We start from the raw sequence: 27,514 nt of genomic DNA, 5'->3' as shown, positions 1-27,514 counted from the left end.
ACTGCGCTATAAACCTGAAACCCAATTCAGAACCTCCCAAAGGAAGCGTTTACCCTCTTTCTGTAGCTGAGACTAAGGCCATGTCCGCCTACATACAAGAGAACCTTCAGAAGGGATTCATCAGACCTTCCAAGTCCCCTGCTGGTGCAGGCTTCTTCTTTGTAGGAAAGAAAGATGGCACCTTACGCCCCTGCATCAACTACAGGGGTCTGAATGAGATTAACTTCAAGGACCGGTATCCCCTGCCCTTAATTTTTGAACTGTTTGACAGGCTCCAAGGAGCTAAGATATTCTCCAAACTGGACCTGAAAGGAGCTTACAATTTGGTGCATATTCACGAAGGAGACGAATGGAAGACTGCTTTTAACACCCGCGATGGACACTTCGAATATCGCGTCATGTCCTTTGGTTTGAGTAAAGCACCTGCAGTCTTTCAAAATATGATGAACGACATCTTACGGGACTTACTATATCAATGCGTAGTAGTATATCTCGATAATATACTGATCTTTTCTCAAGATCTGCAAACTCATCAAGAGGATGTCAAGAAAGCCTTAAGGAGTCTGCATGAGTACTACCTATATGCAAAGCTTGAAAAGTGCGAATTTCACAAGGAGTCTGTACCTTTCCTGGGCTACATTGTTTCTAAGAATGGGTTTCAGATGGACCCCAAGAAATTAGAAAGTATCCGGGATTGGCCCCAACCTACAGGCCTGAAGGCACTGCGATGCTTCTTGGGCTTCACCAATTACTATCGTTCCTTTATCAAAAACTACTCTTCATTGACAGTCCCTTTAACTGCTATGACCAAAAAGGGAGCCAATCCTGCCAACTGGTCTCCAGAAGTCATATCAGCCTGACACTCAAAGAGGTTTTCAAAAGAAGCCATGCCTCCATCATCTTGACCCACATCGCCCATTCATCGTTGAGATCGATGCATCAGATGTTGGCGTGGGAACGGTTTTAAGCCAGTATAGCGAATCTAATGTGCTCCATCCTTGCTCCTTTTCAAGGCGGTTCTTGCCTGCCAAAAGAAATTATGGAATTGGAGACAAAGAGTTACTCGCAATCAAGCTGGCCTTTGAAGAGTGGCATCCTTGGCTAGAAGGCGCACAACACCAAATAGTTGTGTACACCGATCACAGGAATCTGGAGTACCTCAGACATGCTCAGCGACTCAATCACGAACAAGCCAGATGGTCTCTGTTCTTTAACAGATTTGACTTCCTTTTAAAGTATCGTCTGAGAGAGAAGAACACTCGAGCTGATGCCTTGTCGCGATCCTTCTCCCCTCAGGATGTGCCAGACGAACCCCGTCACATCATTGACCCCAGGAGAGTGGTTCTTGCACCCACTCATGTGGTGCCCGCTGAGAAGACTGTTGTGGCCAGAAATCAAAGGAAGAAGCTGTTGAAGTGGGTGCACGATTCCAGTCTGGCCGGCCGTCTAGGACAGAGTCATACTTTGGCTATGCTACAGCGGTACTATTGGTAGTGAAAAAAGACATACAAGCGTATGTGGGTTCCTGTGCTATTTGCGCCAAGCAAAAACCGCCAGCCAGATGTCCTTGGGGTCTGTTACAACCTCTACCAGCACCAGATGAACCCTGGACACATATAGCAACCGACTTTGTGGTAGACTTGCCACCATCCAATGGAAACAACACCATTTGGGACACAGTTGACCGCTTCTCCAAAATGGCACATTTTGTAGCGTTACCAGGATTACCCTCTGCTGTGGAGTTAGCAAAACTCTTTATCAGACACATCTTCCGCCTGCATGGGATGCCTAAGCATATTCTATCTGACAGAGGAGTACAATTTACTGCTAAATTTTGGAGAGCTTTATGTCAAAAATTTGACATCGCATTAGACTGAGAGAATGAACAGAAAGCTGAAACAATTTCTGCGATCTTATGTCAACTCAAGGCAGAGCGACTGGGCTGAACTATTGCCATGGGCTGAATTTGCTATAAACTTACATCCTGCTACTTCCAGGGGGTTATCTCCCTTCCAACTCGTCTATGGACGACAGCCGCTTCCTCCTCTTCCAATTCCACTATCAGTGGCCTCGCCTGACACCCAGGCTACTGCTGCAGAGATCCCAACTTTGGAAGCAAACGAAGGAGCTACTCCTTAAAGCAGGACAGCGACTAAGAGTCCACACTATGTCTCAAACCCAACAATATCTTTTTTGAGATGCGGCGACCAGAATTGTACACAGAATTCAAGAATTCTCAAAAAAGATATAGTTGCAGTGGAGAAGGTACAGAGAAGGGTGACCACAATGATAAAGGGAATGGAACAGCTCCCCTATAAGGAAAGGCTAAAGAGGTTAGGGCTGTTTAGCTTGGAGAGGAGACGGCTGAGGGAGGATATGACAGAGGTGTTAAATCATGCGAGGTCTAGAACGGGTAAATGAGAATCAGTTATTTACTCTTTCGGATAATAGAAGGACTAGGGGACACTCCATGAAGTTATCAAATAGCACATTTAAAACTAATTGGAGAAAATTCTGTTTCACTCAACATACAATTAAGCTCTGGAATTTGCTGCCAGAAGACGTGTTAGTGCAGTTAGTGTAGCTGGGTTTAAATAGGTTTTGGGTACTTGCCAGGTTCTTGTGGCCTGGTTTGGCCTCTGTTGGAAACAGGATGCTGGGCTTGATGGACCCTTGGTCTGACCCAGTTTAGCAATTTCTTATGTTCATAATTATTATTTTTTACCTGTACCCAAGGCCCCTCAGCCTTATAAAATGTACCCCTAAATGCTCAGTGTCTGCTGATGGCAATCAGCACAGCAGCTCCACATTTAGTTATACTAGTGGTGAGCCAAGTGGCTACAAAAGAGTTTTCTGAAACTTTATCTGCTTCATTCTTTTCCAGCATGAGATAAAACTACAAATAAAAAGGGAAGTGTTAATGGTTGCATTCTGTTCAACCAGTGACTAAGTTGTGCAACAAAGATATGTGGTAACACTGCTTTCCTAGCAGGCCAAGATGCCTTTCACTGAACGAACACGAGAATAAAAGCCAATAGGTTGCATTTTGTATTACATGGCCCTTTGAGTCCAGGCAGTTTTAGTGTTCAGATGCGACTCTTCATGCATTTGCAAGCCTTGAACTGATTCTTCTCAGCCCTGAAACAAAGGGTGAAGCAAGGGACCTCTAGTCTTACTGACAGAGGGCAGAAAAGAAAAAGAACATGTCTCCCAGTTAATTGCATTTTTATTGATGGGACAAAGTCTTGGACGTCCTTGTGGAGGTTGGCCTGCCAACCATGCAGCCCAAAGCAGCCACTCCTGAAGTCTTTGCCCTTCCTTTTCAAATGCAGCCGCACACAGCATACACTGGGCACAGACTTCATCTCTCTGCTGCCCGCTCATTCTCCTCTCATGAGCATTCAGTCTTGCGCACGCCCAGCTCCCATGAGGGGGGAGGGGGCCAGGCAGTGAAAGGCTTAAGGTGTCAGAGATGGTTTTAAGGGTGAAGCGCTTTGTTTTAAATTTAGTCTACTTTAAAACAAAGAGCCCTCAAGATGGAATGATTTTTCTGTTTCATTGCCTTTTCTCCTGTTTGGAAGCTGGATTACAGCTACTGGATTCTTCCAAGAGATACGTGACTAGACAGTAAGAGAAGCTGAAGCCTCGGCACGGTGAACCAGCTCACAAGTATCAAACCTGCTCTAATTCCACCCTTTCCCTGCAAATTCAGGGCCTGATGGAATGAGCCAAGCGTAAAAGCTGTGCACAGCAATTCAGTGCGGTTTCTTAGTGCAGACACTAAAAAATTGTTAACTCCTGATGCAGCAAGCTAATAGTATGCTAATGTATCAGGTGTTTAAAAAGCACACTAGCTTGAAAACATGCATTTAGAAGATGCTTAGCACCCATAAAAAACATGATTTATGCACATAAATCTTTTCTGCACAGAAACCTGATATATGCACCCAAATCAGGTTTTCTGTGCATAAAATATGCATAAAGCACAAAGCATGTTTCCTGTGCATAGGTCCTGAGTACAGGTCCTAACTCCAGAAGTCCAGCTTCTACCCTAACCCTAGAAATTTTACTCTACCTCTGACTAGGAGTTAAGTTTCCAGCTCTAAGAAAACAAGAATTAAGCCAAGAAACAAGAGTTAATCCTTCACTGTTCTTATCTACGTCAGAGTGACCACTGAAGCTACATTTTAACTCCAAATTACTTCCAAAAACAGGTGACTAAGGAAGTGAGTCTGACAGCACTATAGATGAATGGCTTGAGGTTTTGGGTCACTGAGCAGTTAAAAAAGTTGTAGCATTATTGCAGATCCTGTCACATTGTAATATGGCAGCGTTGTCCTCAGTCTGCTCTCTTATGGTACTAATAAAGCTTCCTTTCCTTGCCAGCATCTGTTTTGTTTTTCATTGTTACTATAATTACTGTATCGTGCTTTACACAAAACACCACCTGACTCGGAAAGAGGAAGACTTTATTTTTTAAATGTATCTAATTATTATTGTGTACCCGGAGGGGAGGGTGCTCTGCCAAAGTCTGGGCCCAAATGTCAGATGCCTGTTTCATGGATGAATCAGTTGGGATACTAGGGGGTGGAGAGTTTTAATATCATAGACACTGATAGTGCTTTATAAAAATAAAATATTCAAAAATCAGAGTAGCAAAAATGTCAGCGAACAACTGAAATTCTGGTTTTTTTTAAATACTTTTATGAAGCATCATCACTGTATACAACACTGCACTGGTGTACAGCGTGCACAAGACAAAAGAGTTCTAGAAAGAAAACAAGATGGGGAACATCTGTATGAGGCTTAAATTTGAGCAAACACAAAATTCATCACAAAACATTTGTAAATTAGAACTGTATTTTATTTTTTTTTTTACCAGTCCTTAAATCTGGCCCTTAGATTCTAAGGGCCAGATCCTATATATGACCTCATCAAAACAGAAGAAAAAATATATCCACTAAATGCAGCCATTTCAAGTAAATACTGTCAGAAAAGTCTGTGTCTGAGCCATGCAAGGTGAACCTGTGGCTATGCAGCCAGACAGGTTGATACAAGATCATCAACCGGGGGTGGAATGTCAGAGAGGTGAACTGCTCCCTTCCAGTCCATCTTGGGAGGGGAGTGCCCAATATTATGACTGTTTTTTTAATCAAATGAATGGGAACATTATTCAAAACCAAGGCGAAAACCCCACATGTTTAGCTTGAGTCATGGAAAGATAATCGGATGACAGACAGACAGACAGGATGGGCTCGTGGTTCTGGCTTGGGCTCATGCAGATCCATGGAAAAACATTAATCTTGTTTACTAGCTAAAGATATCCAGATGAACACCAGGAACAGAGGACTGGCCTGTCCTTTTAAAATTCCAGTCCCCAAAGCATTCAGGGATTTGCAGTCTTTCAATAATTTAATAGCTCATCTCATATGTTTTAAAACTGGAGGTGAGATCTTCTATTGCATCAAGCAATATATTGCTGCTATGCATTTCCCAGTGTTTTATGGAGTCATTGTATTTTTTACTAATCTAACAGCAGTTACTCCTGGAGGAATTCTGCACAAAAAAATTTAAAATTCTGCACACAAAAAATGAAAATTCTGCAAACTTTATATTGGTCAAAATAACACAATTTACATGACAGTCTTTAAGTAATTACATTATAAATTATTACCGAAAAATGTTATTACTTAAAGTTGCAGAATTTTAAATATTTTGAGCAGAATTTCCCTAGAAATTCACTGTAAGTGTCCCTTCCACATCACACACCCTCATACAGGCTCCCTCACTCTCTCACACACACATCTCCTCATACAGGTCCCTCTCTCTTGCATACACACCCACACAAACTCCCTTTCTCTTTCACGCATACATCCTCACACAGGCTACTTATTTCTCTCTCTCACGCAGCCCTTCACACAGGATCTGTCTCACACATACACAATCCCTTCACAAAGGCAAGCACCCTCACATACACACAATCCCTTTTTCATAGTCACCAGCTCCCAATCTCTCACACACATACACACTCCTTCACAATCTCCTCATATAGGCTCCCTCTCTGAAACACACACTCAAGCATCCCCCCACTCCCCCTCTTACCTACCAAGCTGTCTCTCACCCTCCCCCACACCCCCTCTCCTCATATAAGCTCCCTCTCTAAAACCCACACTCAAGCATCCCCCCACTCCCCCTCTTACCTACCAAGCTCTCACCCTCCCCCACACCCCCTCTCCTCATATAAGCTCCCTCTCTAAAACCCACACTCAAGCATCCCCCCCACTCCCCCTCTTACCAACCAAGCTCTCTCTCACCCTCCCCCACATCCCCTCTCCTCTCTCACACACAAATTCTCTCTCACCGGCATCCCCCTCCCCTCATATAGGCTCCCTCTCTCTGAAACCCACACTCAAGCATCCCCCCACCCATCCTCTCTTACCTCCCATTATCTCTCTCACACCCTCCCCACCCATCCTCGTACCAACCATGCTCTTTGTCACCCTCCCCTCTCTCTCACCGGCATCCCCCCCCCCCATGCTCTCTCTCACACCCTTCCTGCTCTCTCTCACTCTCCCCTCTGACACACATTCTCTCTCACTGGCATGCCGCGGGATGCTCTCCGTTCGTGGCGAAGATGAAGGCCCGGTGCGCCGTTTACGGCGAAAAGGGAAGGCCCCGTGTGCCGTGAACGGCGCGCCGGGCTTTCATCTTCGCCGCGAACAGAGCGTGTGCTGTGGGACGTGCTCCGTTCGCGGCATGCCGGGGTCTCCTCTGCTATTTTCTGCGCAGAATTTGGCAATTCTGCGCAGGGGAGGGAATTCTGCATTCCGCAGTAGCGCAGAATTTCCCCAGGAGTAAGCAGTGATATGGCTGCATCTGATGTCCAAAAAGGCTGGAATAACTGTCATGGGACAGCATGATTTATAATCCTATCATCAGTAAGCATGATTTGGACTGACACAGAGGGTAGTGGTAAGAACAGGGTTGAGAAGTCATGGTGAAAAGACATGGTGTAGAATTGGTATTAAACTAGATAGGGAGACAATTGGGCAGAATGGATGGACCAATTCATGGTAACTGGGACAAAGACTAGCATCCCTCTAGCTGTAGCTACTGCTGCTTCACATTTTTGCTACCTTGACACCATCAGATATGCTCACCCCAAGGTCCCCCCTCCTGGCCGATGCTTGTCAGTTTCTCATCTCCTATCATGTAATCCTCCCACACACGATTCTACACATTTTTAAATTGAATCTTAGCTGCCAAGCACTTGACCACTCAAGCTTTCTTAGATCACTTCTCATTTTGTCTGTTCTTGTCGTGCCTACTCTATTGCAAATCTGAGTCACACAATATCACTTACAAAGATACTGAACAGAAACTCGACTGTTCTCTGAGACACACTCACATTTCTTTCCTCAAGCATGAATTCCATTTAGCACCATGCTCTGAGCCTATCACCAAAACAGTGTCCACCATGTTTATGAGCCCATTTATGCGGCACAGCATGAAAATCTTTGCTGAAATTTAGGAGAAATACATGCGCATATATAAAAAAAGGCAGTTGATAGGGGTGGAGTAGATGAAACTCTGTTTACAGAAGAGAATGTAGGAAGAGCTAGGGAAACAGAGAGTGGACAAGGGCAATGGGCTGGATGAGCTACATCCCAGGATATTAAAGGAGCTAAGACGGGTCCCCTGAAAGACCTTGTGATGAAGTGACCCTGTTTTCCCCCTTTTTGTATGTGCAGGTCCAGGCTAGATGCCTGGTCCACCTTACATCCCACAGAGTGAGAGAGTCTGTGGGCAAGACCCCACTAGGCAGGGAGAATCTTGAGGGTGGGACCAGCTGGGGCAGGATAAGAGTATAAGCCTAGTTGGGTTTGAGGCCCCTGTGTCTTCAGAAGTAAGGAGCTCCTGAACCTCTCTGAAGGTTTGTGTGTACGCTATCCTGAGGTAAGACAATCTATTTTGTGTTAAAGTGCTGTGTATGTTAATAAAAGTTAAGATTGCATTAGAAAAGGCTAGAGTCAGTGTGGTTTTCTGCTCCAGCCTAGGTGATTTTCTCAGTTACTTTCACAGACTTGTTCAATAGATCCCTGGAAATGGGAGTCGTGCCACGAGACTGGAGAAGAGTGGAGGTGGCCCCTCTCCACAAGAGTAGGAGCAGAGAGGAGGCTGGAAACTACAGACCAATTAGCCTCACCTCAGTGGTGGGAAAAATTAATGGAGACTCTGCTGAAGGAAAAGATAATGAACTATCTATAATCCGTTGGGTTGCTTGACCTGAGACAGCATGGATTCACCAAGGGTAAGGTACTGTCAGTCAAATCTTATTGAAATTTTTGATTGCAGCCAAATCTGATTGAAATTTTTGATTGGGTGACTACAGAATTGGATCAGGGAAGAGCACTCAATGTGATTTACTTGGATTTCAGCAAAACTTTTGATATGTTCCCGCATAGGAGTCTCGTGAACAAAATGAGAAGCTTCAGAGTGAGCGCCAAGGTAGTGGCATGGATTACAAACTGGTTGACTGACAGGAGATAGAGTGTAAAAGAGAGAATGGTGTTAAGTGGAGTGCCACAGGGATCGGACTGGAAGAGGGACTTTAGAGTGTTAGTGTCTGATGATCTGAGGGCAGCGAAGCAATGTGTCAAGGCAATAGCTAAAGCTAAATGAACACTGAGCTGCATAAAGAGAGGAATAACCAGTAAGAAAAAGGAGGTGATGTCCTTGTACAGGTCCTTGGTGAGGTCTCACCTGGATAACTGCATTCAGTACTGCAGCCCGTACCTCAAAAAGAATAGAGACAGGTTGGAGGCGGTCCAAAGAAGGGCGACCAAGATGGTGTGGGGTCAGCATTGGAAGAAGTATGAGAAGAGGCTGAAGGATCTAAATTATGTACACCCTGGAAGAGAGAAGGTGCAGGGAGGATATGATACAGACCTTCAGATACCTGAAAGGTTTTAATGATGCACAAACTTTCCACTGGAAAGGAAACAGTAGAACTAAGTGGGGGGGGGGGGGGGGGGGGTCACAAAATGAAACTCCAGGGGGGACGATTCAGAACCAACATTAGGAAATATTTCTTCACAAAAAGGGTGGTGGATGCCTGGAATGCCTTTCCAGAGGAGGGGGTGAACACAAAAACAGTTAAAGAAATCAAAGGGGCAAACGATAAACACTGTGGATCCCTAGAGGCTGGAAAACAGAAATGAAGAAAAGGGTGTATGAGGTAACCTTCTCGGTGGTGGTTACTATCCTTAACAATATGCATAGGAATAACTACCCTTAACCGATAAGTCTTGATGCTTTTGATGCAACTGCAAAATCACTCTCCGCAAGGGGAACTGGATTCAGACGATAGCCAACTTGGGCCCTGACTTTTATGGTTGGGGGTACTGATATGCAGACTTGAGGGAAAAAGCACAGGACAGCTTCTACAGCCAAGCCAAAAGCAAAGCATGTCAATCAGCATTGTCTGAATTTTCAAGAAGGCTCTTCACCCAGTAAAAATGTTATGTTAATATATAACCAAAATAACTAGCTATGGGAAATTGCACAAATTATGTTGGAAAAACATGCTGTTAAAAAACCAACCTTTATTAAACTAATGGTTATTTAATTAAAGTAGAATTTATCTCTTTGGGGTATTTTTAAACAGAAACAAAGACTTCAGAACTGGTAAATCAGGTTTGTTGACCAAGATTTTTTAGAACCAGTAAGCTCAATCATAGGTCTTTATGATGTTTCTCTTTTTTAATTTTTACTAAAAGCACTTTCACTCTTGAAAAGAGTAACTTAGTAATCCTGAAGATCAACAATTGTCTGTTGTTCAAATAATTGTAACAAATTGAGTCCAGGTTATAAGATATTTTCAAACAGTGTGTATGAATTGTTTCAGCAGTAGTTAAACTTTTTTGGTCAACTATTTCGGCGGCGGCTAATTTATGCCGCTGGCTGCCACGGCGGCTGATTTCTGCCGCTGGCTACCACACTGTTTATAAGCGTTTTCTCCACACGAAAATTTGTTAATTAAAAGCCCATGGTTAACATTTCTTCATTTAAGGGACAAGATTATTGCAATGGATCTTTGTCCCAAACCATAATGCACTTATCTTAAGACTTGTTGTAGTTTTTTTCTCTTTTTGCCTTAAACAAGTCTGTGCCATGAATCCCCGCCAACGTTAACGTTTCGCTTAACGCTTCCTCAGGGCGGATTGAGACAGTCTTAACTCATAACGTGTGGGCTTCCCATGGGCTTTTAATTAACAAATTTTCGTGTGGAGAAAACGCTTATAAACAGTGTGGTAGCCAGAGGCAGAAATCAGCCGCCGCCGAAATAGTTGACCAAAAATGTTTAACTACTGCTGAAACAATTCATACACACTGTTTGAAAATATCTTATAACCTGGACTCAATTTGTTACAATTATTTGAACAACAGACAACTGTTGATCTTCAGGATTACTAAGTTACTCTTTTCAAGAGTGAAAGTGCTTTTAGTAAAAATTAAAAAAGAGAAACATCATAAAGACCTATGATTGAGCTTACTGGTTCTAAAAAATCTTGGTCAACAAACCTGATTTACCAGTTCTGAAGTCTTTGTTTCTGTTTAAAAATACCCCAAAGAGATAAATTCTACTTTAATTAAATAACCATTAGTTTAATAAAGGTTGGTTTTTTAACAGCATGTTTTTCCAACATAATTTGTGCAATTTCCCATAGCTAGTTATTTTGGTGGTAATATATTGGACGCTAGCTGGTCCCTGTTTTCTGTTATGTTAATATATAAGACTTGGGGGTAATCTGCACACAGCGGCAGCTACTACCCTTAAAAGAAACATGGGGTAACTTGCACGGAGCGGCGGTTACTACCATAAGAAACTTGCTGGGCAGACTGGATGGACTATTTGGTCTTTTTCTGCCGTCAATACTATGTTACTATGTTATATATGTTACAATTAGCTCTTGTACTAATTCAACCCATTTTGTGTCTGAAATGTAAACAAATCACATCTAGCAAACACCTTCGATCTAATTCTCTAGTCACCATCAGTTTTTGTACTAAAAAGTAGTGGAACAGGTTAGAGCATGAGGCAGAGAGCAACGAGGGGGAAATCCTTGGAAGCAATGCCTGAGCACCACAATCCATGATTGCCTGCCAGGGATCTGCTGGAAATGTTTCAGGACGTTTCCTGGGAATCCTCATATTTTACTGAAGTCTCAGGTGCAGAACAGGCTACAGACTACCTGTAACACGGGGCGAGGACTGGGGAATAAAAAAATGTAAGACGCCAGAGATGCAGAGTAAAGGAACGGCCTAGTGGTTAGAGCACTGGGCCAAAAACCAGGGAAGCTAGCATTGAAATCTCACTTCTCCTGCTGATGCTCCTTATGACCTTTAGTAAGTCAGTTCACTCTCCACTGCCTCAGGTACAAACTTTGATAGTAAACCCTCTGGGGAAGGAGAAACATCTACTGTACCAGAATGTAACTTACCTTGAACTACCAATGAAAAGGTGTGCACTAAATATAAAATAATTTAAAAAATGCAAATGGTAAAAGAGAGGGGAAGTGAAGTCATGAAGGGACGGTGCAAAGGAGAAGGAGAGGGGGAAAACAGGGTGTGTTGCATCACTCATTTATGAACCACCATCCTCCAATGGCTGGGGATCACAGAGCTCCCTTCAGTTCCCTGCAATCTTGGGCCCTAAATCTTTTCACCAGGTTTCCCATTTCGAGATAACAGGGACTCTCCCCTCCTCCCCCTACCACCCCATCAAGGGCTGTGCATACTGCCTCTGTAGCCCAGGACGACCTAACTGGAGAATCAAGCTCAAAAATATAAATTTGAGATGTAACTTCTTTTCTGATATCATTCTTTTGTTCCTATGTAGTTCCATGTAAACCGATGTGATGTGCAAACAATAAATAAATAATAAATACGTCTTCTGTATGGCAGTGTACAACACTACCACTGAGCCACCTTTCTGGTATGCAACATTTTCAACTGTTTATTTTATGGTCTTATTCATGAAGAGATCTGACAGCAATGTGCTATCAATTTCTTATGAAGGGACTCTTGCCAGCTCTGTTTCACCGGGTGAGATAAAAACATAAGAAGTTGCCATACTGGGTCAGATCAAGGGTCCATCAAGCCCAGCATCCTGTTTCCAACAATGGCCAATCCAAGTCACAAGTACCTGGCAAGTACCCAAACCTTAAATAAATCTCAAGCTACTATTGCTTATTAATTAATAGCAGTTTATGGATTTTTCCTCTAGGAACTTATCCAAACCTTTTTTTAAACACAGTTACACTAACTGCCGTAACCACATCCTCTAGAAATGAATTCCAGAGCTTAACTATGCACTGAGTGAAAAAGAATTTTCTTCAATTTGTTTTAAATGAGCTACTTGCTAACTTCATGGAGTGCCCCCTGGTCCTTCTATTATCTAAGAGAGTATACAACAGATTTACATTAACTTCTTCAAGTCCTTTCATGATTTTGTAGACCTTTATCATATCCCCCCTCAGCTGTCTCTTCTCCAAACTGAACAGCCCTAACTTCCTTAGCATTATCTCATAGGGCAGCCGTTCCATTCCCCTTATCATTTTGGTTGCCCTTCTCTGCACTTTCTCCAGTGCAATTATATCTTTTTTGAGATGCAAAGACACACAGTATTCAAGATGCAGTCTCACCATGGAGCAATACAGAGGCATTATGACAACCTCCGTTTTATTTGCCATTCCCTTCCTAATAACTCCTAACATTCTGTTTGCTTTTTTGATCGCCACAGCACACTGAGCTGTTATGACATCTAGATCTCTTTCCTAGATGGTAACTCCTAAGATAGAACCTAACATTATGTAATTACAGCAAGGGTTATTTATCCCTATATGCATCAACTTGCACTAGTCCACATTAAATTCCATCTGCCATTTGGAAGCCCAATCTTCCAGTCTCATAAGGTCCTCCTGCCATTTATCACAATTTTCTTGAGATTTAACTACTCTGAATAATATTGTGTCATCCACAAATTTGATCACCTCATTTGTTGTACCCCTTTCCAGATCATTTATAAATATATTAAAAAGCATCGGTCCAAGAATAGATCCCTGAGGCACTTCACTGTGAAAACAGACCATTTAATCCTAGTCTCTGATTCCTGTCTTTTAACCAGCTTGCAATCCACAAAAGGACATTGACTTCTATCCCATGACTTTTTAGTTTTCTTAGAAGACTCTCATGTGGGACTTCGTCAAACACCTTCTGAAAATCCAAATACACCATATCTACCTGTTCAACTTTGTCCACGTTTATTCACCCCTTCAAAAAAAAATGTAGGAGATTTGTGAGACAAGACTTGCCTTGGGTAAATCCATGCTGGCTGAGTCCCATTAAACCACGTATATCTAAATGTTTTGTGATTTTATTCTTTATAACCGTTTCAGGAATTTTTCCCAGCACTGAACTCAAGTCTATAGTTTCCCAGATCACCCCGGAGCCCTTTTTAAATATCAGGGTTACATTGGCCACCTTTCAATCTTCAGGTACAATGGATGATTTTAATGAAAGGTTACAAATTAACTGAAATAGGTCTGAAATTTCATTTTTTAGTTCTTTCAGAATCCTAGGGTGTATGCCATCCGGATCAGGTGATTTACTACACTAGTTTGTCAATCAGGCCTACCTCATCTTCCAGGTTCATAGTGATTTTGTTCAGTTCATCTGAATCATCACCCTTGAAAACCTTCTCCAGAACAGGTATCTCCCCAACATCCTTATTTATTTAAGCATTTTATATACCAACATCCCTAATAAAGATCACAACGGTTCACAAGAAACATTCATAGATCATGGCTATTCAATACTTTGATGAGACATTCATAATATGGGTCTATACATTCATAGGGTCAGATCAATACATTCATGACTCAGGTCAATACTTGAAAGAGGAATAATACATAACATGGGTCTTTACATTCATGGGTCAGTTCAATACATTCATAACTCATCCTCTTCAGTAAACACCAAAGCAAATAAATTGTTTACTTTTCCTGCGATGGCCTTATCTTCCCTAAGTGCCCCTTTAAGCCCTTGATCATTTCCCGGTCCAACCGCCCCCCTCGCAGGCCTTCTGCTTCGGATATATTTTTTAAAGTTTTTAGTGTTAGTTTTTGCCTCTACAGCATACTTCTTTTCAAATTCTCTCTTAGCCTGTCTTGTCACTGTCTTACATTTAACTTGCCAATACTTAGGCATAATCCTATTTTCTTCTGATGGATCCTTCTTCCAATTTTTGAATGAAGATCTTTGGCCAAAATAGCCTCTTTCACCTCACTTTTTATCCTTTGGGCTCACACCAGCACATCACAGAGTTTTCACTATTGGCAAAGGACATATAAAGCCTTTACTGACTAAAGCTCATGAGCAATAATGCACATACACCCCTTATTATCTGTCTTACAAGTTAAAGCAGGAGTAATTTTTCAAAATCTGTATCATGAATTAAATGCAAGCTGCTTTTCCCAGTGGTCCTAAAAATAACCCCTTGTTATGCAACCAATCCCTCAGATACACTAGAGTTCTAATAAAAATTAATATTTAATATATATTTGTATATAAAATGTTTGGGAATAATCAAAGATCACTATTTGTCTGACAATCCTTGGCCTAGCATCTATGTCAAAATTCTTTAATGCACACCCTGCTCATGCCTTTGTTGATTCTTTAAAGATTATTTTCCCCAGGACAAGTTGGACTGTTGTAACAGTGCAGTAAACAATGCTTGTCCTTATTTTGTTTGTGTATATATCACATATACATATGTATGTGTGGGTGTACAGGTGTTCAGTGCAAAATATATATACACACATGCACATATACACACAGATTTTCTACCGTATGTCTCCCGTTATATGCCTCATGTAAAGTCTAATTATGCTCAATACCGTATAGTTTAAAACATAACAATTGCCTTTTACCACGACGACCACAAACACAACACAACAGTGCCAAAGTTTGCGCACAGCCCTTCATTACACAGGATGTGTGATGTTGCGCGAAGACTGAGGTCACATACCAGCCAAGGGCAGTTTGGAGAAAAAAAATGTTTTAGCAACTCATCCAAGAGACGGGGATAAACAAACCACCTTCAGATTCACTCTCTCTCTCTCCACCCCAGCCCTGCTCCCCATGGCTTTCTCCTGAGCCGGAACCGTAGCCGCAGACTCTGCCACGAACACGTGGGGGCTGTAGAGAGGTGGTGCCCGCACAGCCATTGATGTCATTACAACGGGAAGGGAAGGGGGAAGCAGGAGAGGCCGGGTTAACGAATGACAGTTCCACCCAATCAGAGCCCGGTCACGCTGCAGCAGCGTGGCCACAAAGGGGGATGGGCGGGGTTTGCGGCAACGGGCCTTGTGCAAGCCTTATGTACCAAAAAAATTATTATTTTTGCCTAAATGGAAACGAAGTACAGGTAAATGAATACATATTTTCTAAAAAGCGGAACAGAAACAAAGGTCCGAAGGTCGGCTTGATTGCAGGATAATGAAATTTACAGGGGCTACCTTCCTGGGTGGGAGAGATTCTGTCACGTGGTGCTGAGCTGATATAAGCCGGCGCCGGCTGCGTGCTTTTCAGATGATGGCTCCCATTGCGCGTGCGCTTTTCTGTTTAGGCTTTATTGTTCTTAACAGACTGCCGCGCGACTGTTAAGATATTGATCAATTGGGTAACATTTATAATTTTTATTGGAGACGGAGAAAGGCAGTTTTATATACATTTTATGAGGTAAAGTTTTATTAATAGTAGTAGTATTTGAGGCGGTGATTTTAAATTTTTATTTTTTTCCCTCCGGTAGAGGGAATAAGCGAACGCGCGCGCGCGCTCTTTCCGTTTCTTAAGCGCATCACCCGCGCGCGCGCGCCTTTTTTATTATTTAATTTCTAGCCGGATCCGGTTTCCTTTGTAGGACAAGTGAGTGCGGTAGTGTACTTGACTCGTAATTGAATAATTGGTAAGTAAAAACATTTTTAAACCCTTCAATTTTTTTATTTGAACTGACGATTAGTGCTTGGTTTCTAAAAAAAAAAAAAAAAAAATTGCTTAGAATGGTAGATTCCCTTTTTATTTCCTCTTATACGTTCGTAGGGACCTTTATAATGTATTTAGCATATTGTATACTTTTTAAAAAGTAAATGATATATTAACGCTAAGAGTTTCTGGCATGGGACGTGGTTCTTGAGGTGCTCTAGGACCCCAGTTAGTCTGGGGCCTTTGCTCCCCACGTGGAGGGTTCCTGCTCTTCGGCCATGGGTTAAGAGCTGAAACTAGAATACTGAATTAATTATAGTGTAAATTAAAAATTTTGTTAGCTATATATCTATATATTCACAGGACAGTATATATAAAGAGGTGAGAGAGAGTGAGAGTAACTTTTTATCAAGTGGCCGAGTTCGGCATGAGCTATATTATACACTTGTATTAATTTTAACCTCTTAGATTGGGGTTCATTCTAATTTGGCTGACTTTCCGACCTGTCCACCCCAAGCCCCTTCGAGGGAAACGGTACCTTACCAGGAGAATGTCTTACAGAATGTGCCACCCCCCCCCCGACCCCCGACACTAGGAATGACATTCAGGGATATCCTGCCTTTCTAGTTAGTGATGCACATGGTTGGGTGATTGAATCCACATGAGCATCTTTGGAAGAAATGCGATCAAGAAGGGATGATGTCCTTTTATAAGTGCCCCTTCGTTTTTGGAAGGGCAGGGCAATACCTGGGAGCATGTTTCTGTGACTCAGGCTGCCGATGATAGGGAGCTAGCCAAGTCTGATTCACCTGCTTGAAGTGCAGATTAATTTCAGTCTGGATCCCTGCATTTCCTTCTGTGAAAAGTATATAGGGATGTGTTCTTTTAAAACCCCATTTGCTTTCCTTGGAGGAAATTGGTGGTGGTGGGGTGGAACACGGCAGATTTGATGGAAGGTTGTATATGTAGTGCTTTGGCTAGAGGTTCAAGGTGTCAAAATTTTCCCAATGTTGCCAAATATAAAATTACTACTTTTTAAAGGTGACCAAGTGGACAAGCATAATAGTGACCACTTAACCAGGGCCATAGTGAACATTCCTTGTCGATTTTAAATAGATATACATTTAAAAGCTGTAATAGAACATTGAATTGATTTTGGAAGCCATTTTCTTTTTTTTTTGTGGTGGACCTTGCTATTTTTGGCCTAGCTGAAATGAGGATCTAGACTGGATAAATTCAGAAACTACTGCTCTATGGAAATTAGGGTGAATCTTGATGCTCTTAAACCTGAAGTATGCTTTAATCAAGCTGTAGCAGTTACCATTGTCAAAAACTATATAGAGAACTTTCAAACCCCTGTAGCTTTTGTCACTTGCAGCCAAGTCTTGCTTGGTGAAGACAGATGGTAAAACGTATTCCTTCCCTTGTTAATTGTTAATGCAGTGTGGCTTCTGTGATTGTAGGAGATAGTTGTAAATGAGAAATCCTAGACAATGGCACAGATGGACATCATGCACAATACATAATTTTGATCAATTTACTTGGTTATTGGGAATCAGGAAAATGGTGTATTCATGACTTTCATGATTTTGCTTATCTGTCATGCTAAGCAAAGTATAGGAAATAAAATTAAAACAATCAAACATAATACAAGCAAATAAAAAAAACCTAAAATACTGGTGCATTCCTCATATTTACATGAACACTTCTTCAAATAGATGAGTCTAAAGGTGTTTCCATTTGAACCATTAGAATTCAGATTACTGATTGAACAGTTCTAAAAAAAGTTTTTCTGGGTATATGTAAATTAGTCTACTGGTTTTTTTTACTTTGTAGATCCTATATAATAGAGAAGGCATGTGACTTGGATTAAAAACCAAATAAGTTATAGATTGCAGATATATAGGGTGAAAAATGCTGAACTATGTGCTATAAATGTATTGTTACTTGGTGTTGGGTTTTTTTTTTTAACATTTCTTAAATGGAGGGAAGGGTGTGAGACTTTATAGTGATAGACTTGGCTATTCTTGAGAGATACTAGGGTTGGTTGCAAAATGCAAAGGGGGAGTTTGTGTTGGATTGTGTCTGGCAGTTTTTTATATTCACGTCAACCAAAATAGGATGAATATCAACTGGGCAGACTGGATATGCCATTTTAATCTCTAGATGCCATCAGTTAGTAAGCTATTAAGAATGTTGGTGAACTAATGATGCGATCAACTGAAATTACCTAGTATTTTCTGTCAGGATACTTTTTGGAGTTATGGCTTGATGTCTTCCGAGGGTAAGACAAGTTTATCTGTTATAATACTAATTAAATACACTGGAACACAATGTGTGCAATCATTTTGCAATAAGATGCTTACAGTACTCTGTGAAGGACCCAATTTTAATTTTTTTTAGTTCTTAAATCTTATTTTTGGGTGGATGTTAAATTAGTTATTGGGAGACCTTGTCTTACAGTGAGAACAAATTGTTATGAGCTACTTTTGAAAGAAAAGGGAGAGGTTTGCCCTTCCCCTTATTCAAACTTTCAGGTAAGGCAGTGAAAACTAGTTGCAGACGCTTTTTAGATTTTTATTGAGCTCTGTAGTTTTGAGAGGAGGAATTTATGAACAGAAGTTTATCTTGGTTGCTGTCACTTGAGCAAATACACTAGAAATTGTAACATGGTGGGGACATAAAGTGCAAATTTAGCAGTATTGAAAACTGACTTGGGAGAACTTCATATTTTAGCATTAAATGCATTTATCTTGTGAGGCGGAAGGAGTGATGAAACTGATGTGGAAACAAAGGCAGTTCAAAAAAAATTTTTTTTTGTTTTTGGTAACCAGTGCATTATATACTTAATACAGACATAAAAGGTTTGGTCCCAATGGTAGGTAGCAGAACTTAGTGATTGGGCTGTTGCCAGTTTGACTAGCTGATTTTATTATCTAACAGACACTGGAAATGAGCGGGAAGGTACAGTAAATTTTAAGTTTGCAACTAATCTGATAGCTATATGAGGGCGGGCCCAGGAAATGCTTTTGCTTTTAAGTAGGCAATCCATCTGCACTGGATTGATAAGGGGCAATAGCTTCTCTTTGTCTCCTCTCCTGCTCATCACACATTTAATGTTGGCAAATATAATTTTAATTTTCAATGCTCATTGAACTCATGATTGTAATACCCATGGGGTGTGGTGAAATATAGGAACATGTTATAAAAACACTACAGCTTATCTAGTCTCTGTCCACACCAATTGTCTTGTTCTGCATGTTTGTTTTATTTTTTACCACTAGTTCTTGAATTTTGTAATAGCAATGCCTGATTCACAGTGATATGTAGGCTGAACTGAAGGCTCAAATCCTTTCTTCTACCTAAAAATGTAGTGCTACCTAGATTCCTCTGAAGATTTGGGGATAGAAGTTGTGGATCTATTTTGGCCAACTTAGAAAAGTGTTCTTGGGGTCAGTTCATGTATTTGGTGTTGAATCATTTAGTGTGATCATATTTCAGTAGCACCAAGTATATTGGCAGACTTGACTAAGTAGTTTTGATTTTATTGTAAGAAATTAGATTCAACAAACTTAACTAACTTTCTAAAACTTAGATTTCAGCCCAATTTTATTTTTATCAAGTCAGTAAATGACAAATGACCTACAAAAAATACACTACCTTTTTTCAGATATGAAGCAGCCTTATATTCAGGTAAGCTGTGTATGTGTCTTTATGAAGAAAATTACCCTATTACCATTATACTACTACATGCACTAATCAGTCCTCAGCATACACTTAAACCCTCTGCTTCCTGCTGTTAAATGAACTGTTCATTTGAGCTACTTGGCCAGCCAGTAAAGTTTCTCATTCAGCGGATCACTGAATCTTTAACCTGAAATTTGGTGGTACTTTCTGTCGATAAGCAGGGCTCAGTCTAGCTATGACATATGTAGGGTTAGTGGTATCTGGTGGCCTGAACAGTCCTCTTTCTTCTAATTAATAGAGCTTTTGTTCTGAGCATGTACAGGAATTCTCACTCTGGCATTCCCCTTGATTGAGCACAGCATAGATGTGTGTATCTATCTTCTTCCCCCCCCCCCCCCCCCCCACCCCGTTAAAAACTTAATATTTCCTAGTGTGTAGCAGATGGACTCAGTACCAATGGGTATAGTGTGCTCCTGATAGCAGTTGGAGTCAGATTTGTCAGCACTACATATACCCGTGCAGGAAGCTCTGCTCTTCAGTATTTCTCCGTCTCCTTAGCAGTTTGGGACTCTACACACGCTGGCACAGCGTTAGGAAATCCAAACCAAAGAAGAAAGAAAATTACAAAATCTTACCTCTACAAGACGACCACCGCTCTCCTGCAGTGATACCTAAGGGACCCCCCCCAGTGATTTCCAAGATCCCCCAGAGGTAAGCCTCGGTCCGGTAGCTGGTTCCCGGCGTGGACTTAGCCCCCAGGAGGGAGCGGCTGAGAGGCAGCGGGTGCAATACAGAGCGTGGCGGTGAAGGTATTTCCCTCCCTCCCCCCCCCCCCCCCCCCAGCAGCCGGAGAACGCTCGGCAAGAGACCAGGAAGCGCCGAGACAAGGCAAGGTAGAAAACTTTTCTTAGTCTCTGGTCTCTGAGACTCCGAGATCGCCCGCTGGCGTCTGTCCCATCGGGTTGAGCAGCCCCGTCCAGGCTAGACCCTGATTCGGTACGAGGGTCCTCTCTTGTGGAGACCCTCCGGGGGGTTGCTGTCTTGCCCGCGTGGTCGCTGGCGCTATCTCCACCCCACCCCCCCCCCGATCGTCGTATTGTTCGCACAATTGAGCCGTGCATACAGCGGCGAGCCGGGCGCATAAACTACTTGTGCGCACAGAGGCGCGCGCACAGAGGCATGCTCAACAGCGCTGGGCGCACAAATTAAGCTAGTGCGCACAACGGCGTGCGCATCTCACGAGTGCGTGCAGGCCGCTATGTGCGCCATCTTCGCACCTGGAGCGAATAGGTGCACAGATGAGTTTTGAATGACCCACGCACTCAAATCATGGCACCACCAGCCAAGGGACAAGCTCTCTGCCCAGCCTGCCACCTGAGAGCGGCACAACACGAAGTGGCCCGGGGGAACCAGGACAAGTCCCCCCATCCGGCTCCACCAACGACAGTACCCCGGACCTCTCTATCCCTGGCTCAGTCCCTACTCAATTGGGCCCCTCGGGGAATGCCGCTGGTTTCAATATGGTCCCAGGAACCTTTTCCTGGGTAGAATTCTTCAAAGGGCTGCAAACCTTTGTCCAGGCACAATCTGTGCCACAACCTCCACCAGGAGACCAAAACCTTCCAGGCCCCTCTCGGCCTCCCCGAGACGTGCCCCCTCTGGACAAAAGCCTCCTCTTAGGCGACACAGACACCTCGGAGGAAGAACCAGACTCCTGGAGGAAGGAGAAATCCCTCCAGGAACGGAACTATACCGAACCATGATACGTTTCTTCTCCAGAGACGAGTTACCAGACCTCGTGTCTCTGAGCTTGAAGGAGCTGGCCATCCCAGGCACAAGTGCCACAGCGGAGCCAAAGACGAACCCTCTGCTGTTCGGGCTCTGTCATGCCTCACACCATTTCCCATTGCTGCAGGCCGTACAACAACTGATCGACTTGGAATGGAATGCTCCAGAGGCCAGTTTCAAAGGAGGACTGGCCCTAGAAGCCCTATATCCACTGGAACCCTCAGCCAAAGAACTCCTGGTGTTCCTCAAAGTGGACGCCATGGTCTGCGCTGTCACGAAGCGCACTACCATTCCAGTTGGAGGAGCGGCACTCAAGGATGCCCAGGACAGACGTCAGGAATCCATCCTTAAACAGTCATTTGATGCAGCAGCTATGTTACTACAGATCGCTGCCTGCTGTGCCATGGTGACACATGCCTGCTTATCACTTACCAGGAATGTTACCACACCCGTCGAAACATTAGAACCAGAGAGATCCTTCCTCACGGATGCGACGTCCAACCTGGTGTGCACCTCAGCCAGGGGCATCTCATCCATTGTGGCAGCCAGAAGACAGCTCTGGCTCCGAAGCTGGTCAGCCGACGCGACCTCCAAGACGAAACTCACGATAATGCCCTTTAAAGGAGCCCTCCTGTTCGGAAGCGAACTGGAGAAGTTGGCCAACAAATGGGGCGAATCCCCAGTACGTCTGCTACTGGAGGACAAGAACAAAAGAAACCATCGCCCTCTCCCCGAACATCCAAGGGCAGAGGATCACAGCGCTTCAGATCGTACAAGAATACATACCAAGCACCTCGCCCCGCAGGCAGGGGCCAGTCCTTTCGGAACAAACACAACAAGAGGGGGGAGCCGGATCAGGTCCAGGCCCCAGCCGCACCCCACAATGAGAATCAACAGACCCATCTACAGGAAGAAGCCATAGGGGGGCAGGCTTGCCCTATTCTACCAAAGATGGGTCAAGATAACATTGGACAAGTGGGTCCTAACCATCATTCGAGAGGGATACTATCTGGACTTCCACAGCATCCCCCCAGACAAATTTCTGAAATCCCCTTGCCACTCCCCCTCCAAGAGGACGGCAGTGGAAACCACACTGACAAAATTGCTCTCCCTAGAGGCTATAACACCAGTCCCCATGTACCAACAAAATACTGGGCACTGTTCCATCTATTTTATTGTCCCCAAGAAAGAGGGAACATTCCGGCCTCAAGTCTGTCAACCGATACCTGAGGGTACCACACTTCCGCATGGAAACCCTACGTTCGGTCATAAGGGCAGTACAGCCGGGAGAATTTCTGACCTCCCTGGATCTATCTGCACATCCCGGTCCATCCCGACCACCAGCGCTTTTTACACATCGTGATCATGGATCACCACTACCAGTTCTGGGCGCTAACCTTCTGACCTGCTACTACCCCTCTGACGTTCACCAAAATCATGGTGGTAGCAACACTGAGGAAAGGAAATCCTCATATACCCATACCTGGACAATTGGCTGATCAGGGCAAAATCTCCAGAAGAAAGTCATCAGGCAATCACCAGAGTCAAGAATCTACTGCAGAACCTCGGGTGGGTTGTCAACACAACCAAGAGCTGCCTGCAGCCCTCCCAATCCCTAGAATACCTGGGAGTCCGGTTCGACACCCAAGAAGACAAGATTCTCCTTCCCCTTACAAGGAGAAGGAAATTGATGGACCAGTTGAGAACTCCTCAGCTCCCGCCCAGCCTACCTACCTTCTCCCTGACCTCCCCTATACCTTCCCTGTACCCCCTCCTCCCTCCCCTAGCCCCCCTCATCCTCCGCCTACCCCGCCCTCCTCACCCCGTAGCAAGCTCTCCCTGAAAATACCCTGGCTCAATTGTACCACTGTTTTTTCCCTCCACACCCCCCTGCTCCTTTTCCCTTTCTCCTCTCCCTTCCTGCTCCCTCCCTTTCTTCCTCCCCCCTGCACCAGCATTTATCTGTACATACGTGCACTTGCCTCCTTCATACTGTAAATAAGTTCTATATGCTAAGTTCTTAAGTGCACATGCCCCCTTAGCATTGTATATATTTCACTTGCATATCTAACCCTAGCATGAATGCAAAAGTTGTAACTCTGCTCGTTGACTCTCTTCACCTGTACTTTTATATATTATCCTGCTAGCCCCCTTTCCCCGTTCGTTGTAATTTCCTTTCCTAGTTACTTGTAAACCGACATGATGTGTCCTACAAATGCCGGTATAGAAAAATGTTAAATAAATAAATAAATAAAAAAACTGTTGAATGGTGCTCGCCCCATGGTATGGGACTACCTCAAAGTCCTCTGCCTCATGACATCGACCCTAGAAGTCGTCCCATGGGCAAGGGCTCACATGCGACCACTACAACGTTCCTACAGTCACAATGGAACCTGATGTCCCAGGACTACACCGTTCGCCTCCAGTTACCGGCGGATGTATGGATCCAGCTCCTATGGTGGCTACAAGAAGACCATCTGAGCAAGGAAGTAAGGCTATCCCCACTGACCTGGGTCTTGCTCACCATGGATGCGAGCCTACGAAGGTGGGGAGCCCACTGCCAGGAACTGATGGCCCAGGGGCAATGGGATAAGGAAGAGTCGGGATGGAACATCAACCGACTGGAAGCCCGAGCAGTCAGACTAGCCTGCCTGCGATTCAGTCTCAGACTCCGGGGAGAATCTGTCAGTCATGTCGGACAATGCCACAACAGTGGCCTACATCAGCTGCCAGGGAGGAACCAGAAGCCAACAGGTGTCCCTGGAAATAGACCCCCTAATGGCATGGGCGGAAGCAAACCTGCAAGGGATCTCAGCCGTCCACATCGGGGGAAAAAACAATGTCACTGCAGATTACTTCAGCAGAGAAAGTCTAGACCCAGGGGAATGGATGCTGTCGTCCACAGCATTCCGGTTGATGATAAACCACTGGGGAACTCCGGCCATGGATCTTCTGGCAACCCGGTCCAATGCCCACGTTCCTAACTTCTTCAGCCGCAGACGAGACCCCAAATCCCAGGGGATCGACGCCCTCATCCAGACCTGGCCAAAGGAAGACCTGCTATACGCCTTTCCTCCATGGCCACTACTGGGCGGGATCATCCACAAGATAGAACACCTCAGGGGGCTAATGCTTCTAGTGACCCCGGATTGGCCAAGGGGCTCCCCTCCAGAAGCCTTTGCAGACATGCAAAGGCTTCTGGAGGGGAGTCCCCTGTCCCTACCTCCACACAGGGATCTGCTCCACCAATGACCGATCCTCCACGAAGACACAACTCAATTCTCTCTTACAGTCTGGCCATTGAGAGGACATGCCTGAAGAAGAGCGGATACTTGGGGGCAGTGATTGACACCTTGCTCCGAGCACACAAGTTTTCTATGTCTCTAACCTACATATGAATATGGAGAATATTCGAAGCCTGGTGTGAAGACCGTGACATGCTTCTGCGGACAGTCAAAATCCCCACGATCCTGGAATTTCTGCAGGACGGCTTACAGAAGAGGTTGTCTCAACTCAAGGTTCAAGTGGCCGCGTTGGCTTGCTTCAGAGTCAAAGTAGACTGCCGTCCATCTTCCCAACCAGACCTCTCCCGCTTCCTGAGAGGTGTCAAATAGATCCGACCACCACTAAAGTGGCCGGTACCCCTATGGAACCTCAATCTAATACTAGACTTCCTAGCGGGAGCTTCCTTCAGACCTACTCGCGGGCTGTCTCTACGGCTTCTAACCTTGAAGACTGCGTTCCTAGTATATGTTCAGCCCGTCGCATTTCCAAACTTCAAGCACTATCCTGTCTGTAACCATTCCTCAGACTCACACCGGGATCCATACAGCTATGCACTGTCCCTTCCTTCATTCCTTCCAAAGGTGGTTTCTCATTTCCATCTAAACCAAACCATCTCGCTGCCATCTCCAGACGAGCATAGGGACTCGGAAGACTCTTGCCTTTTTCGTCATCTTAACGTGGCAGACTACTAGTCCGATACCTGAAAAGATCCGAATCCATACGAAAGACGGATCACCTATTCGTCCTTCACAGCGGGAAGAAACAAGGGGATATGGCCTCATGGGCAACCATAGATCACTGGATCAAAGAAATAATCAAGGCGGCCTATGTAGAGGCAGGGAAGCCTCCACCTCTTCAAGTCAAGGCCCATTCCACCAGAGCCCAGGCAGTGTCCTGGGCAGAAACCAAGATGCTGTCACCCGCCAAGATCTGTCAGGCGACGACATGGTCCTCCATTCACACCTTCTTGAGGTTCTACCGCCTGGATGTCCAGGCCCGGGAGGACACAGCATTTGCAAGGGCCACGGGCAGCCTCCCACCCGGTTCAGGAGTAGCTTTTCTACATCCCATTGATCCTGAGCTCATCTGCTACACGCTAGGAAATGGAGAAATTACTTACCTGATAATTTCGTTTTCCTTAGTGTAGACAGATGGACTCAGTATCCTGCCCACGGCTGCCTCAGAATACGGAAACCTCGGGTGACAATCCCCGAGAGTAAGACGAGCACGGGTAAGCCACGCTTTACTCCTAGTTAAGACACCCATAATTACTGGGTGTCTGCGTTTCTCGGTTGAGTGCACTGGCAGTCTCCGGCTAGAACTCATGTCAACTAGTTCAAGTTATTCAAACACACATATATCCACAATTGCTTTTCGAGGAGAATACTGAAGAGCAGAGCTTTCTGCACAGGTATATGTAGTGCTGACCAGATTGAAGTCTGACTCTGCCTCCAGAGTCTGAGTCTGTCTGACTCTGCCATCAGGAGCATACTATACCCATTGGTCCTGAGTCAATCTGTCTACACTAAGGAAAACGAAATTATCAGGTAAGTAACTTCTCCATTTCTTGAAGTTTCTAGCTGTCTGAGCAGGCCCCAAATAACACTTTTCAATGCTACAAAAAAAATCTCCAATGAGTGTCTTCCTTTTTTTTTTTTTTTAAACCTTGCTTCCTTAGCCCCTTGATATCATTGATAACACTTCAGTTTACAAAGATTGCTTTGGCAATCGCATTAGTCATCTTCTTTCCTTCTGATCTTCCCCTCCGATGGAAATCCATGGGTTGTGCTGAAGGGCAAGACACTAGAACCTGAGAACTACTGGTGAAGTTCCTAAACTTTGTCCCTGCAAGGGGGCTCAGAGGTGCCTAAGAAATGGAGCTGGCCTCCAGCTGTGGAACCTCCAGAGCTGTTGAAGCACTTGGCCTTGTCAGGGAGGGAGAAAAAGGAAGCACAGTCTGATGCTTAAACTGCTGTTGAGGTGAGGTTGGTACTGCACTGTGGAGTCAATTTGGCATCTTTGAGGCAAAGCCGGTGCTCTGGGGCTTTCGAGGATTTGATACTGTTGAGACCACTTGGAGTAAAACAGTACCACAGATACAAGACTGATTTTCGGGTACTGAGGCAGGATTGGCACTCAGGTGTTCCCAGTGCAGGGCTAGTGTTGCAGGGCAAGCGGGTCACAGCAGAGGAGCAGTTAACAGCTGACATCAATGTGGCCTATGAGCATGCGCACATGCAGAATTTCAAGCATAGGAGGGTGTGTGTGAGATTTGGAGCCTGTGTGCCTGAGTGAGGGTGTGTTTGAGCTAAGGATTTTTTGAGGGTGTGTGTGTGAGAGGGCGCCCATGTGAAAGGGTGCGTGTAAAAGAGCCTATGTGCAGGGGTATATGAGTGTGCAAGAAAGAAGCAGCCTGTGTGACTGCATGTTTGCCAGAGAGATGGAGCCTATGTGAGGGGACAGGGGTGTGTGTAAGAGAAAGGAAGCCTATGTGAGGGTGTGTATGCACAAGACAGGGAGCGTGTGTGTGGACAAGGGAACCTGAGTGAGTGGGTGTGTATATGCGAGAGAGAGGGAGCATGTTTGAGGTTGTGTGCGCAAGAGAGGGAGCCTGTGTGTTTCTGTGAAAGATAGAGGGAGCCTTTGTGAGGGAAAGAGACACACACACACACACACACACACACACAGGGAACCTGTGAGTATGTGT

The 27,514-nt window shown here is 44.3% G+C and overlaps 1 protein-coding gene and 1 long non-coding RNA gene across 4 annotated transcripts in view; one reads left to right on the top strand and one right to left on the bottom strand.

Moving 5' to 3' along the window:
- LOC115092863 overlaps positions 1 to 15,411 on the bottom strand; it is a 69,109-nt gene extending 53,698 nt beyond the window's left edge. The window contains exon 1 of one of the 3 annotated variants that reach the window (XR_003857102.1): positions 15,092 to 15,411. This is a non-coding gene — a long non-coding RNA (uncharacterized LOC115092863). The remainder of the gene's footprint in view (positions 1 to 15,091) is intronic. The other 2 variants (XR_003857100.1, XR_003857101.1) reach the window with 2 other exon arrangements.
- A 238-nt stretch (positions 15,412 to 15,649) lies between these two features.
- Positions 15,650 to 27,514, top strand: part of SLC20A1 (solute carrier family 20 member 1) — a 111,714-nt gene continuing 99,849 nt past the window's right edge. The window contains 1 exon segment of the mRNA XM_029604238.1: positions 15,650 to 16,030. The gene's annotated coding sequence lies outside the window, so the exon portion shown is untranslated.

The sequence above is a fragment of the Rhinatrema bivittatum genome, chromosome 5, assembly GCF_901001135.1.
Source record: "Rhinatrema bivittatum chromosome 5, aRhiBiv1.1, whole genome shotgun sequence".
NCBI lineage: Eukaryota > Metazoa > Chordata > Amphibia > Gymnophiona > Rhinatrematidae > Rhinatrema > Rhinatrema bivittatum.
This window is presented reverse-complemented; position numbering and strand designations above follow the sequence as displayed.